Here is a 13752-nt window from a genome sequence, read left to right on the forward strand (position 1 = left end):
AGCTGAGCAGCCCAAATAATCTCAGGTTCAAGAGCTGTGACTTCAAAAACCCCACAAATAGCATGGCCTATGGAAAAAAAAAAAAAAAGTAGTTCAAGCTCACAGCACCCCTTTCCCCTATTCTTGCAAAGCTCAGTTCTTACCTGGAGCTCACATCCCACTCTCACCCATAATTTATTTTCATCTCCTGCATGCTGCAGCTCCTGGGTCAGGACTTTCACTGTTAAAGCCAGGGGCTAAGCCTGATGGCTGGGAGGGAAACCAGAGGTTCAGGAGATCTTGAGAGCTGTGCTGGTGGGGGCAGAGACCCTGACAGCCAGAGCCTCCCACACAGTTTAGAGCAAGACCCAAATGGAAATTTCTGCCCCACCCTGCCCTGTGGTCTCCAAGCTGGATGCTCACATTGCAAACTCTGCTGCACACATCACACCGCTGGATCTGTCCAAATCAACTTGCAGGAAAAATGTCTCTTTAGCTTTGTTTTGGAAGGAGAAGGTGAGGAAAAGGCGGGTCTGAAGTGAAGCCCAAATAAAGGGCACTGTGGGACCATGGTCTGCAGAACACGTGGAAGCTCCAGCCCTGTCCAGATGCCAGGAGTTTGCTGGCTCCTGCTGGATTTCTGCTTCTCTGACCAAAGCCACGTGCTCAGTGCTGGCCCCAGCCCTCCTGGCTGCCAACCCATCTGAACACAAGTGCTTTGTGCCCTTCCTCTGCTCAGAAATTGGGACAACATAAACCATTCTGCTCTGCTCTCAAGGAGGGTCAGTCTGCACCTTGCTCAGCCTTTGGAGTTGCCATGCACTTGTCATCAGAGCTGCTCTAATTTGAACTAATGACTGGGGAACTCATTGCTGATTACAGGGCACTGCCAGGCTCTGGCTGCCAGCACACAAAAATCCAACTGCCCCCGCAAAGCCTGGTAGGATAAAATTTCATAGCATTGCCAAAATGGACTTCAGCCGTTTATTTTGACAGCTGTAGTTTTAATTATTCATGTTTAGGTTTTACAGTGTGCTGGTAAAAGGACCACGAGGCATTTCATAAAGAAAACAAAGAAGAAGAAGAAGAAAAATAAGAAAAAAAGAAAAAAAAAAGCCTTGTAGACCTTTTCTCAGGGCTGTGATAAACCAGGAGGAAGAAATGGGGAAAGGCTGTGCCAAAGGACTAAGACTCAGAATCTACCACAAGGGAAAGCTATTTCTCCTTGCACATCTCAGTAATTACCACAAAGCTAAGTGAGTGAGCAGTTCAAAACTTTGAGACAAGGCACAAATTTGTGATTTTTTAGAGCACAGACTTGTTGCAGGAGGCAGGAGACCTGTGAGCAGGAAAATCCATGTGTTCCATCCCTTTAATCCCATCCCACCCACCAGGCAGAAGAGCATTTCCACTGCAGCATCTCAGCATTTGCCTTTCTGAGGACTGGAGACAAAAGCCACACATTTCCAAGACAAGAAAGTGACACAAATCCACAAAAGGGAGGGGGAATTTGGAATGGCTGAAAAGGTTCCAGCCTGTCCAACACCCACCCACATGTTGAAGAAAAGCCCCACTGACTCCACAGTTTGGATCAAACATACCCTGGGTTCTCCTCTCCTTCTCTGTGGGGTCCACAAGACACCTCACAGATTGGATAAACATGCCTGAAATGTGCAGGTTGGGTCATCTTGATTTTTTTTTTCCCAGTCAAGAACATCTGCAAAATTCATATAATTCCCATGGAAAACTCCAGGCATGCAGGACTGAAAATTTCATCAGAAGTATATTTAATGGGAATTATTTCCCTGGTGGTGCTGGGAACTTAGGACTAAAATGTGTGAACTTGAGGACATAATTTAGTATCTGCTGCAGCTCTTGATTTTCCAGAGGGAGAGAGAAACAGTAGCCCACCTTGTTAAGGCTCTTGGAGAGAGATTGTTGAACATTAAATAAAAGCTCCCCGTCGCCATTGTACAAGGGAATATTTGAGGTCTTGCTGCTCTCCTGCGAGGCTGAATTTGCACCAAAACTGGTGCTTGATGAATGTGAGCCCGTGGCAAAGGCTGTCCCAGAGATCTGCAATCTCAGTGTCAGTCTGAGGGGACCCATCACTTCAGAGGTGATTTTCAAGGGGAGCATGAAATGAGCTGACACTTTACACCTGCACATCAAGAGGAGATAGATGTAAAAAATAAATGGGTTTCTCAGGCAGGGGGTCAGGCTAATCACCTGCAGGTTCTGTTTGCTTGGGTGTGCTTCCGACAGCAACCGGACTCGATTTTTGCCCATGTTAAAAATAAAAGCAAGTTAGGACACCTGGAACTTTTGGGGTTCAGGGAAAGCCTTGCTCGTGGCTTTCTGCCATGGTTCTCCTCACAAGAGGAGCAGGACGTGGCTGTGCCATCCCCACGCTGAACTCCACGGGCTGGTTCAGCCATCCCTGACCAGAGAGTGCTCGTCCCTGCTGCCCTCCATCTCCCATGGCCCTTTCCATCAGCCTCAAGTCCCACCAGGTCGTTTCCATGGCCATATCAAATTGAAACAAATGACTGCAGAATATGCAGGGCAGAAGAGACTCAGCTCGGCTCTCAGCAGAGCGTTCTGCAAAGAGGATTAGCAGCTGTGGGGGATGATTATTATCATTAATGATGTCAGAAGGGAGGCAAGCAGAGAATTCAGTGTTTAGTATTTTGACAGAAGCCACAGGGTCTGGATTTGCAGTCAAATTCTACAAAATGTTCCGCACCAAAGGCTTAAAAAAACAAGTTAAATGTTTATTATGCTAATGATTCTTCAGTTAACATCAAGGCAGGTGAGCAGGGGATCTAACACTTGATCCCCTGCTAAGGCTTTGGCCATTTCAAATGCTGAAAAGCCCTGTGAGACTACACAGGATGCACAGAGGTAGCAGCTCAAGCTGCTGGGGACTCAAAAAGCGCTGCTAATTGCCCAAATCTGCCAGGACACTGTTTGTGCCCTGGCTCCTGACCTCCACACAGCCTGAAATCCAGCATGCTCCTGCTCTCCAGCATCAAACACAGCCCAGGAGGATGCATTTGGAGCAGGCTGGATAGCTCTGGCTCTCGTGTGATGCCCTTACAATCTGAGCACACCTCTTCAGAAGGCTGTGATCCTTCTCTGAGCCTCATATGCCTTCAAAGAGTGCTTTTTTTTTTTTTCTGCAGCTCCAGCTCCTGAGTCCATGCTCATTTTTCACTTCCAAACCCCAAACAAGAAGACCTTGCAGGTGACAGGGTGTGCAGAGAGGTGTGTAAATAGCTGCCCACTGAGACGCTCAAGTTAATTAGGAGGCAACATTATATAAAACACAATAAAGGACTAATGAATAAACAAACAAGCCTCATTTGGAATCTTTTCAAACACTTTCAAGCCAGTGTTTTGACTTTTGGATGCTTGAGAGCCTGCACTTTTTTGGAAGCCCCTCTTTGATATGGAAAGTCACAAAGAGGTCTCCACAGAGCCTTCTCTTCTCCAAGCTGAACAGCCCCAGCTCTCTCAGCCTGTATAGATATATATATATATATATATGAGAATTGCTCCAACCCTCAGATCATCTTTGTGCACCCAAAAATGTCCTGCCTTGGTTGCCACTGCTGCTGCCTTCACTGGAGGCAAGTTTTTCATCCAGGTTTCTTCTTTCTTCACATAGGTGAGGAAAAAAAAAACCTGTCAGGTGCTTTTTGTGCATAAGAGAATTCTTCATGTGCTTCATCTGTCTTTTACAAAAGTGCCACTTTCACTGATCTTATCAGACCTTGTCACCATCCATCACATCACCTCTGCACCTAGGATACCCAGAAAACATGAGTCATACTGACTGGATCTTGTGCACAGAGAGCAAGGAAAATGCCTGCTACTTTCTCTAAGTTTGGGAAGATATTTTAAATGGCCTTACATTATTATTAGCAATTCCTTCCACAAGCTAAAGATGAAAGACAAAAAAAAATCTTAACCATCATTCCTGGTGCCTACATGCCCTGGGGAAGGCTTGTGATAGCTCACAGCAGCCTAGCTGTGCTTGGTGGCCTTTCAGTGACACAAAAACATCTGAAAGGGCAATGATGCTCACCCTGGGAATGTCTCCAAATCCTGGATAGCCTGGCATCAAGGACACAGCACAGCTTGAACAGCTGGGGGAACAGAAATAGCCCAAATTCTCTCCTGAACTGTTTATTTCAAGACTGAGGTGCTTTGGACAAATCACTATTGATGCTCCTCTTCTCTTCCTGCCTCCCACAGCTTCCTGAGGCTGCCCAGGCAGAGCCATATCTGGCCCTGGTTTCGTGCTGTTGTTGGCTGATGGAAAACAGGGCAGGCTTGGTCCAAGCCCAGCACACTTGGTGCAGCAGTGATTCCAAACCTGAGGGGATGGCTTGGACCAGCACAGCCTCCCAGAGCCTTCCCACACCACCCCTGCCCTTCCCCAGCTCTTCCATCACGTCCTGTGCATGTTTGCATCCCCGATCTCACGCACAAATAAATGTAGGTCATTGCTAAGACCCTGTCTCAGCAAACTGTGAAATCTCAGCTTGGCCTCCTGCCTTATGTGCAAGAGGATTTTCTCACCTCCCATCGCTCTGGGCTGCTGCCATGCTGAGTTCTTCCTTCTCAGCGAGTCCCTGCTCCCCAGCCAGTGCCAGGAAATTTCCTGGCAGCAGCAATGGCAAATGCCCTGTGACAGGGTGAACACTGTGGGCTGCCTCGGGCAGGGAAAGAGGGTGAGGTGTGACAAACTCCAGCCTCTCACCTGAATATCTTCAGCGCAACCACCCATCCACCACCCCACTGCCACCGAGGCCTCTCCAGGTGTGCCTCCCCTCTGTGTGCTGGAGTGAAAGGAAAATCTGTTTGTTTTGTACACACGAGGCACTGAATTCTTGCAAGCAGGGAGGAGGTTCCACATTTGTGTTGGTGGCAGTAGGAGCAGGGTCCGTCCTTCTGGCTTTTTACAGCTGGGTGGGCAAAGTCAAAAAACAAAAACAACATGTCCATGTACTGAGAACAAAATAAGGGCTTGTTGGCTGGGAGCTGGCAGCACAGGAAATCCACCTTCGTGTCATCTCAGCAGAGACACAGCTGAAGCAGCTGCATTTTTGGCAGGAACCCTTCCTCCTTCCCTCACTTGTGGTCAGTGTGTGCTGCACCGGAGCCTAATGCAGGCTGAAGGACACCACGCTGTGACATCCTCTGTGTGCCTGGACGTGCCACACCACATCTCCAAAGACCCCAGTGACGAGAGCCAGCCAGTGGAGTGTGATGGGGAGAGAGCTGCAGCCATGGAGCCAGATGATTTAATGTATTGGCCGTGTTACACACGCATCACCAGGGGCTGAGCTGACCTCCACAACAGCAGCAATTCCAGATTCTTCCCCCAGTGTTCAAGCCAGGCTTTTCCTCTGCACTTTCTGCCTCCATCCCAGCAAGGCTTCTAAGCCAGCGGAATCAGTCCTGCTAAATAAAAGTAGCTCCAAACAAGGGCTCCTGGTCTCTGACCTAGCAGTTAATGTTTTTTTGGGAGGGTCACAGACATGGTGTACTCAGCTCAGTGCAGCACCTACACCACTGACTAACCCCACAGCTGCTGAACACTCCATATTTGTGAGCTCCATAAACGCTTTCTGTGTTTGCACACATTTTTATTAGCCCTTAATAGGCTGAAATAAAGTATTTTCATGTCCTGCACAAAAACAAAATGCCAAAGGAAACCTAAAATTCCACGTTCCTCATGTCCTTCCTCAGATTTCACCTTTTTAGACAGCACATCAAAACAGGAACATAATGGAGCTGTTATTACTGCTAATGCTTTTCACATTATTCGAGGTGCAGGGAACAATTAGATGGCATTAATGACATATTGCTACACTCAGATCTGCCAAACTGCAGCTCCATTCACCTCCTCCCCTCCACTTCTGCTCTTCCCCACCTGCTCCCGTCAGAGGGCGAGGCACAGCTCTGCTTCCTCTGAAAATCCCATCAAAGAAAACTCCAAACGCTCCCAGCTCCTTTCAGAAAAATAAAATGAACTGAGCAGAGGAAACATTGCCTTTCAGAGGCTTTTGCCCCAGAGCAGCAGCAGCACCTTGATGCCTCTGGCACAGGGCAAATTGCACAGCAGCTCCCTGTGACAGGAGCAGACCCACCGTGTGCCCGGCTGCCTGTTCTGCTGATGAAGAGCCTGGCAGGTCTCCTCAGTTCTCCTTCCCAGCTTTCATGAGCCAGACTCATTAATCACCTCTCCCTTACCAAGAGAGACCTCACTACACACTCCCTGCTTGCCAGCTCTGGAGTGAAAAGAGACAGATGGGGCTCCCAGGCTTTTGACCTGAGCTTGTGGGAGCTTCAGGTTCTGCAGCCCTCTGTGCATGGTGGTGATGGCCCAGCTGACTTATGGAGCCCTGGTTAAGGGATGGAGCTCTGAGAGGTCTTTGCTGGGGCTCAGGCTGCCCAGGCTGGCAGGAACTGCAAGCCCAGCCTGATGGAAAGCCAGCCAGCCATGCAGTGATTCCAAGCCCAGCCACACAGTTAAACAGCTGAATAACCCTGGCACTGGGGGAGGAAGTGTCATTCATTTTATGGCTGGAAGGAGCCAGAGGGAAGCATCTTCGAGGGGTAAGAGAAGCACACAGCACCACTGAAGCTGTTGGAGGACTTTGCATTGTGAAGTTCTGCACACAGGGGTCCCAAAAATGGCATGTTCCCCCAAAAGCACAGCCATGGTGCCACGGGCCAAGCACTAGGGCAGCCTCAGCATCCTTGCACTTAAAGGGATGGGATTTGGTGAATCTGAATAACCAAGAAACTTTCAGCCCAATGCTACGTCTTTACACAAGCTGCCAGCTCTGTTTGGATCTTCCCTGGGCTTCCTCCTCCACCCAGGCTCCATGGATAGTGACTGGGGTGTGAGCAGCAGCTTTAGAGGACAGAACTTGGCAGGTGTTTGGTCACTTGATGAGACTGGAGGGAGGAAGGGTCAGGACCAGAAAATGATAAAGAGCACACGTGGAGCAATCACTGCAAGTGGCACAAGGTGGCTGGGAAGTGTTTTGTTAGCTACAAGCTCATGGAGACCAGCAGAGCTCCACACCTGACCAGAGAGATCTCCGGGGGCTTCCTTGAGACAGGTAAGGTAGAAAAAGTAGCCCAGAGAATTTGTTCTGAGTACATAGAGGTGTTTTGGTTTAGAGTGACATAATCCTGGTTTCAGAAGCTACATTTGTACATTGTTTGCTCCTGCACCCCTCTCCGAGTGGTTTGATAATGCTCAGGGTGGAGAGGGGGTGCCTGAGACATCCAGAGTTGAGACTGGAAATGGGTGAGGGATCTGTGACTTCCAGCAGTAGTGAGGTGATTGCTCACCTGTACCTGATCTTCAGGCTTGAACCCACCAAGGTGGAAATCAGGACTCTTCAAAATCCTGAAGCTTAAAATGCCTGGAGATGGCGTGACCAAGGGCAGTAATGTCAGCTTGGAGAGTGAGCACTGGGTGTATTGAGCCTGTGTTTTTACAAGACTGAAGGGCTGTGCTGTGTTCTTGTGGGTTTAGAGCAAACAGAGCAGGAATTGATACATCTTGAGTGCTGTGTTCTGCATTTGACACCGTGCGTGCACCTCGTGTGCGTGTATTCATCCTCCAAACAGGCTCCTGCCTGCTTGCTCTCACACTAATGAGATATTCTCACTCATTTCTTTGTTATGCCAGCTCTAATTTCCAGCTCTTTGACACGAGCAACCATTTTTTTCTAAAAGGCTGAGATCACATGGCAGGATTATAAATTTACTCCTGAAATGCACCATTAATAAATAATAAAGTGTTTATAAATATGCAAAATAGATTATTAGTCAATTCTATAAAATCTTGGCTACAGGAGCATAAAAGTGTGCCCTGCAGCTTGTATATCTATTATAAAAAAAAGAAGAAGGAACTAAAAAGAAATTCAGATTCCCTTTTTAACTTCCAAGCAGTAAACGCTGAATAACTTATTTCTGATAATGATTATGTTAAAAGCAAATCATTTGTTTCCTTGAACAGCAATGAACAATGCACTGCAAATATGTGATTTTAAAAATATTAGGTACCAGCAGAGGGACAGAGTATGTCCTTCATTTGAACAGCTCATTAAATAGAAGCTCTTCAGCAAGAGCACCCTGGGCTGGACCATTCTTTTATTTAAGCTTAGCAAGCTTCAGGAGTGCTAAGAGCACCTAAAAATTCCTGCCTCTTAACTACGGGAGCTCAGATTGGAGCCTTGAAGCACAGAATCAGAGTGGTTTGGACTGAAGGGGACCTTGAAGATCATCCAGTTCTGTGTTTGCCCATGGGAAAGGGCAGCTCCCGAGGATCCCAGCATTGCTCTGGGTAACCCCTGCCCTTCCAGCAAGACCCATCCTCATCAGGAGGTTGCTGCTGCAATGTTTTGCCTCGTTAGTCCAAAATAAAGAGGTTTATTTCTCCTTTGCCACAGCTTTATCCACAGGGGTGTTGTTAATCTGTAACACAGAGTAGTTGGAGGTGGGAGTCAGGACACTGGGAATTTCATGGCAGAAATACCACAGGAAGCTGGATGGCAAAAGGGGCAGGAGGGGAAGAAGGGCAGGGACCACTGCATTCACTGCTGAGCTCTGAAAGCATTGCTGCACCATCAGCAAGAAGAACTGGTCTGACCCAAAAAAAAGGTTATACACAGAAAAGGAAACAAGAGACATTGCCTAAACAGACTGGAAATGACTGGCAATGACAAAAACAGACTTTTTTCTGTTTACCTGAGAATCATCTCAGTGCCACTTGGATCTGTGTCCTTATGCAAGGAGATGGAGAGAACCAGGTAATTTCAGACACTGTCCAAAAGGCAGTACTGAGACAACTCTGCTGACAGCCAGGCAAAAATGAAGTGGGGAAACGTCAAATGTTCTTGACCTGAGCTTAAACCTTTATGAATTGAGGGCAGAAGGAGAGAAATGTGTCTGTAAAGAAGAGCTTCTCTTGAGATAAATATGTTTGTATCAAGGCACAGACAGGCTGGAAATCCGTGGAGGGGAAACAGCTGGGGAAGGCAAAGGATTTGGAAGTGATGCTTCAAGGAATTGATGACAAGAGTTTATTTTTGCTCAGCAGCAGTGCAGTGGTTATTCTGGGCTGGCATCAGAGCCGAGCAGGACCAGCTACATCAACACAGGCCCCTTTAACAGACTTGTTCCCTGGCAAGAAATGCACATCTGAAACTCACAGCTGAGGATTCACTGTGAGCAGGGCCAGCAAGTCTGGAGGGGAGGTTGGCTTCTGTGAGCCCATAGCCCAGAGAAAGTCTCTTTCCAATCTGGATGTAAGAGGGAATTGTGCCACTGTTATTTCACTGGCATTTAGACTTGGCAGAGGAGCCCCCTAGGGATGTTCTGTGCTGTTCAACACAGGTCAGAGAAGATGATTAAACTGGCTTATTTGGCTTTTGAAATTGGCAAAGGTCCTAGACAGGTATCTAGTGCTAGATTGTTGATAGGACAGAATAATGACATGTACATTGAATTAAATTATCTCCAAAGAGCCACTGCAAGAAGCTCAGAGGAGTTGGGATGAGCTTTAAGCATGTGTTACCCTTCACAGAAAAGCCTTCAAATGAATTGTCCTGGCTGAGGTGGTACACTAGGCCATCTAATCCTTATCCCTCCTCATCCTTCAAACAACAGCTCCCCATCTGCACACCACAGAGCTGAAACCCTGGCCAGGGAATCTGTCTCCTTGTCCTTGATTCACACTCAGATCAGTGGGTTCCCTCCACCTCTGGGCAGGATGGATTGGGCAGACAACAACCAGGAGTGTGTTCTCAAGCCAGGGCTGGCAGCCTTTGAAGGCTGGCAATTAGGATTGCAGCATCTTCCAAAATAGAGATTAAAGATGCTGGTTGAAGCTCTGAAGCAGCTCCTCAAGCTCTTCAGGTCCTGCCTTGTCCATATGCAGCCTAAGTGGGTCCTCCCCATGGAGCTGGAGGGCGCTGGGCTCCCCTGTGCTGCTGGTCCCCCAGTGTGGAGACAAGTGAGGGAACAAGGTGGCTGGAGACACCAGCATGAGGGGAGAGAGAAGCCTAGAAACCAGCTTTATGCCTCCTAAGCCATCAAAAATGGCATCTGGATTTTTAACACCCTTTGCTTCTTAGCTCTAAAAGCAATGGCCACGCCTTCCATGCTGCTTTCTTCAGCTGAAGAGTTGTTTTCCATGAATTAGAAGTACTGTTTTGAAATATATTTGGCTCATCTAACATGCTGTGAGCAAAAGGCCATGGAAGAAGTGAGCCAGCCTGGAGTGGGTGTCTGTCTGAAACCAGAGCTAGAAGAGTTTCTGGCCTCTTCAAAATTGGCAATTGCCAGCTGATAGGGAGATTAACTATCCTCAGTGTTTCTGTGCAGCCTAGTTACAGACTACTCAGTCTTAAGCAATTAGAGCTGTTCCTGTTTCACACTCTTAATAGAGCTCGTTGTCAGGCATGATTCCAATCATCTCAGTGCTCAGCTCCTGTCTCTGATAGCATCTACCACACATCACTGACAATTTTGCAGTTATCAGTATCACGGCATCCAAAGATCACTGGCACTGAGACACAAGGAAGACACCCCCCTCGCTTTTTTCCAGGGTTGTAAATGTGAATTAGCTCTGTTCACTTAACCTCACTCCTGCACACAGACTCACCAAGAAGAGCAGCAGCTTGTACGAGGGTGGTAGCAGCCACCCACGGCAGAGGGGAAGCTGTCTTGTACTCTGGCCCATGCAGAACTCTTCTAGATACTGCAGAAACATCCCCTTAACAGGATCCATTTAGGAAAAAAGTATATTAAGACTTGCCTGAGCAAAGCTTTGTTGCAGCTTTGGGCTTTCCCATGTCAAAATTCAGGAAGGGCTAAGCTGAGCCTTGCCCTTTCCTCACACAGCCTCAGCTGCAATCACCTTCATCAAACTCAGCTCTTCAGCTCTTACTTAGGTAATAATTTCCACAGGTCCTTTGCTCATCTTCCACTTGAGACCCCTTCAGAAAGGCAAGTACACCAGCGACTGCAGCCTCTGCCTTTTGTTCTGTCACATCCTGTGCTAAGAGCAGCCTGTCCTGCTTAGCCATGGTTAGGCTGGGGCTCACCTTGAGAGTCTTACAGCTTCCTACACAAACCAGCTGAGCTGCTCAGCTGGCTCAAGGCTGACAGCATTTTTTTGGGTATTCTGAATTAGATTGAGCTTCACTTTGCTGGCGGGACATAATTCAAAAAGCAGAGGTGGGACAGCAGCTGCCTCTTGTCTGCAGCACTGAATTACTCTTAGACTGGTCCTGAAGAGATGAAGATGTCAAGGCATAGAAATCATGGCAGAGGAGAGAGGCAGAGCTAATTCATGCACAGGGTGCTGGACCAGTCTGTCCTGTAGCTGCTCCAGAGCCCAGGAATGTCTGCTCTCCATATCCAGGAGGAAAACAGTCCCCTGAGAGCTGCCAAATGGGTGGAACAAGCAGCCTCAGACTGCCCTGATCCTTACCACCAGCACTTCAGCGTCCTGCCATGCCCTGAAAGCCACAAGGCAAAATTGCTTCAGAGGTGGGCAACTTCATCAAGCAAGTCTGGAGGGGAAGGAAGGCTGCTGAACAGCTGTGGTGTGACCTGGCCACCCCAGGGAGGGGACAGGGCTTGGCCCAGTGATGCTCGTGTGGCTCCAGTTTGTGGGCTCTGAGGTACCAAACACCTCACAAAGCCAAAGGCACTGAGATCCCTTCCCTATAGCAGAGGATTTTGCCTTTGGATCCCAGCAGTAAGCCCAGCTTCCTGATGGTTGATGGGGACCTTGTGTGTTTAAACATATTCCTCTACCATGCTGCTAAAACCATTTTTCCCCCTTGTCAGGCCCTGATTCAGAGTCACAGGACAAAGGGATTTGCAACCCTTTAATAATGGAGCACACAGGAGCTCTGACATCCACCTCGTTCCAAAAAGCAGCAGCCCTTTCTCTCTCCTGCCTTAAACATAACACACAGCACAGGGATTTCAAGAACATGTTTAATGATGGCAGTTTCTACTGAAACACACGAAGTCCATTCAAACGCAACCAATTTTTCCTTAAAAAGAAGCTTTGGTCACAATGACAAATTCTTTTTAAAAAGAACTTCAAAGCAATTGCACAAAACCGAACACATGGTCCTGATACCTCCTCACACACAAACTGCAGCAGCAGAAACTCATCTAGCAAGGAAAAATCTTTAACAAAAACCACAGCCCATCACCCTGCACACATTATACCATGTACATGGAATTAGATGGAACAGTTATGAACAAAGTGTTTTAGTTAATTAGTGTCTATGTGTTCAAGCTTCATTAGTGCCTGTAGACTGTTACAACTAAGTTTGGTCTTAAGATAAACACTAGGGGATCACAGAGTCAGTGTGCTAAAGTGTTTGCAGTCATCTACAACTTCCAGGGAACAAAAGGGGGGAAAATGCAAATACAAAGCTATCTGTGTACTTGGTTCTGCAGGTAAGCATGGCACACTGATTTCTGCTTCTCAAGAGTAATCTCTGGTGACTGGGGCTGTGGCTGGAGCAAAGCAGCTGCAGTTCTGTGCAGGGTTTTCCCTCCACATGCACAAAGGGAAAAGCCTCTGACTCACATATTCTGTTTGCCTCAGCCAGGAGCTGGAGGATTCTGTAAGCAGTAAGTGAGCTACAGACAGACAGCTGTAATAACATTTCTGTTTTCATTTTCTGTAACAAAAAAATATGCCTTTTAAAATGCTCTTGAACAAAGCAAGTTTGACTACGCAACACAAAATAGCAGCAGATACTAAGACACATTACAGTCACAATCAGATTAAATCTGCAGTGTAAGATACACAGAACATTAAGGTAAAAAACTCATGTAGTGGTTAATGGCTATTTCTTCTCTGATGGACTCCTAGAACTACCTGAACCAAACAGTTCAAATTATTAAAACTATGTTTTAAACTGATTTCTACAATTAAAAAAATATTAATATATATACTATTAGATGAGTCACGTCAAGTGCTCTTAAAATCTTAACTAAATATAGCTATAGAATATTTAACCAGACACTTTAAATCACATACAGCAAGTTTTGTAGAGGTAAACATTGCCTCACATTTGCAACAGCAACTGAGTATCAGACAAAGCATTTGGATTATTTTCATGACTGTGAGCAACTGGTCAGGTTGACCTTTTATTTCCACCAAGCAGCTGCTGCTTCCCTATAAGCACTTTTCAGCTTATGGCACACAGTTTGGGACTTCCTCAAGGAGCCAGGAAATCCCAGCTGCTGTTGAGCACCTCCATCTTCAACATCTTAAATACCTGGTCCCTGTCCACCATTGAGATTTGGCCATGTTGTGACAACAGTGGGATTTTTTTGGTTTTTTTTAAGCTACAAGCAAGGGGAGCAGAAGGCCTTTGCCAGACTAACTCAGCAAGTGACCTGAAGCTGCTGCAAAAACTGATTTCAAGAACTGACTTGCTCAGAAGGCAGAAGTGCCCTCCATGAATATTTTCTTCTCATCTCTCTCCTACATAACTTGGTCTTGCCTTTCTTTTGTGCAAAGAGATGGTTTCACTCCCTCTCTCCACTCTGAGTGCCTGATGCTCAGCTTAACGAGTGTGGCAGGAGAGTGGGCATGAACACGTTGCCATGGTGCCTGCACAGACAGGGCAGCCACCTCATCCTGTCCCCTCCTTCTGCAAATGCCAACAGAAGCTTTTAACCTCCCTCTCTCCTCTCAGC

The sequence above is a fragment of the Passer montanus genome, unplaced genomic scaffold (assembly GCF_014805655.1).
Source record: "Passer montanus isolate IOZ18808 unplaced genomic scaffold, ASM1480565v1 scaffold5, whole genome shotgun sequence".
NCBI lineage: Eukaryota > Metazoa > Chordata > Aves > Passeriformes > Passeridae > Passer > Passer montanus.